Raw genomic sequence first — 2627 nt, forward strand, 5'->3', positions numbered from 1 at the left:
TTTGACAATGTGTCCAATGTTTAATTTGTCATTTTAGAGGTATTAAAAAGTCCTTAAATTGTCACTTTAGAAATGTGCAGATACCCTCTATACACTTAAACTTTATGTTGGTTTGTTTACTGTTGAGTGAGAAAACATTGTTTCACATTAAGTTAATCATCTGGGGACCCCCCAAAATAATGTCGGGACCCTGGGTCCCGACCCACAGGTTGAGAACCACTGGACTAAGACAGACCTGTCAGCTTCCTCATGTCAGTGTGAGAGGAATGCAGACAGCGGGGGTGTGTGTGTGTGTGTGTGTGTGTGTGTGCGCGTGCGTGTGTGTGTGTGTGTGTGCGCGTGTGCGTGTGTGTTGGGACAGTGAACCCAGCTCTACATTGGAGCAAGGCTGCCCCCTCTTGGCCGCTACAGTAAACAACAGGTTCTTCTCTCTCTGGAAACAAGGCTCCTCTACAAACTCCATAACACATTTATTGATTACCCTTATTGATAGCTTTTATCAACCTGCTAATGTATTGATTGTGACCGAAGGCCGCATTATGGGGCTTTTAAGCCGTGACATCATTTTGTAGTCAGACCTCCAAGCAGATTTATTGTCAATATCTTTACCTCGCTATTTCAACAGATCTGAGACAAAAATAATGACTGAAGTATAATTCTACCACTTCAACAAGAAAGAGAAGAAAAATTAGTAAATAGTAAAAATAGTAAAAAGATTCACTTTTTTGGGGGGAAAAAGTTCTCTTCTGCCTACAAAATGATGTCAGACAAATCTCGTAGCTTGTCTGACTGTCAGTACAGGAAGTGATGTCACGTGATGTCAGTGAGTCACAGTGATGTGGTACAGAATGACTCAATACATGGGCATAAAAAGGATGTCACGTGACATCACTGCCTGTACTGACAGTCAGACAAGCTACGAGATTTCTCAGGGTAGGCTATAAAAGTCCATATATGGTCATTCCCAGAGAAAGAAGTAAAACCAAAAAAAAAGACTTTTATGCCCATATATGGAGATTTCTGATGTCATAAATTCCAGGCCGAAAATGAGAATGTTAGGGTACCCCCTTATGCCCATATATGGAGATCCACAGGCATCAAACCAAGGCCCTAACTCACCAATATTAAGGACATATACTGTATGGGAATGCCCATATTTGGTAATGCCCATATATGGGCATGTTTTGACATAACATAACTATCATGAAGGGGTGTTCATATATGAGTGGTCCAATATACATCACTGGCCAGATGGACAAGAATTGGCGCAACCTCGAGGTCGCATGTCGCCCTGAGGCGTCTTACTAGTTACCCGTTATCAATAAGCTGTGGTCGTATCAAGCTTGTTATCGAGCATAGCGGACCCATGATGTCATGATTAAACAATCAAGAGGCGACCAATAAAGTATTACAGTACTATTCATAATAAAAAGCCATTTGTCCATGAATTGAATAATTTTTCCACAAAATATTAGAAAATGCTCAATAGTGGTGTCAATAAAAAGCCCCGGTTAGGGTTAAATATCAAGTATAAAGTTATGTTCAGTCAGTTCTGATGGAAACAGATATTTCTCAGTGACAGACTGTAGCCTACTGTATCTCTGGTGGAAACATGTTTACGTAGCGTATAAAATGATGTAAGATTATAAACATTAACTGTGTAATTTCAGGAGTGATGTGGATGTAAAGGTTATTTTCAGGGTGACTTGAGTCAACAGTTTGAAACCCCTGGGTGTTGTTTTTTCATTGCGTTTTGGAAATCCAAAATCTGCAAAAAAAAGAAAAAAAAAATATATATATATATTTTCAGGCCAAGGAGAGAGAGAGCAAGGGACCGAGTGCAAACGTGATTGACATAATTTGAGTTTGATTTTTGTATGTACGTGCTACGAAATTCACTCCTATATTTGTCCGAGAAGATGCAGCAGTAATAGGGAGCCACTGTGCCAAAAAGAGAGAAGACCTGTGATGTCATGACATACTCCAAATTTTAGTTTTTCCTATTAATTTGGTCAATAAGGTACACAGAATGAGAGGCCTGCTCTGCCGGAAACACTGCGAAAAAAAGTTTCCCATTGACTTCACTATACTGGAAAAAAACACACCAAAAAAAGTAGCATGTGAGGGGTCAAACTAAGGGTTCTTCATGAATCTTAATCCATTGCAAGCATTTGTTTTGCATGAAAAACATTCCTTGGGCTAGATTTCAGCCTCTCAAACCTGTGAAAAGTGATGAGTTATTTTGGTCCGCTTTCTAGCCCAAGGAATGTTTTGCATGCAAAACAAATGCTTGCAATGGATTCAGAATCATCAAGAACCCCTAGTTTGACCCCTCACATGCTACTTAAAGCATATTTATTTTGGTGTGTTTCTTTCCTGTATAGTGAAGTCGATGGAGTGAATATACAAATGGCCATAACTTTTTTTCGCAATGTTTCCGGCAGAGCAGGCCTCTCATTCTGTGTACCTTAAAGACCAAATGAATAGAAAAAATAAAAAGTATGTCATGACGTCACAGGTAAAACCCTATTCTTTGAGCTTTTGGGCCTGTGGCTCCCCAGCTAGAAAGACCTTAAAGTGTTGATCCAAAACCTTACAACTCACACATTGCAGATCCAGGATCATTT

The sequence above is a fragment of the Nannobrachium achirus genome, assembly GCF_963921795.1.
Source record: "Nannobrachium achirus genome assembly, chromosome: 7".
Lineage (NCBI taxonomy): Eukaryota > Metazoa > Chordata > Actinopteri > Myctophiformes > Myctophidae > Nannobrachium > Nannobrachium achirus.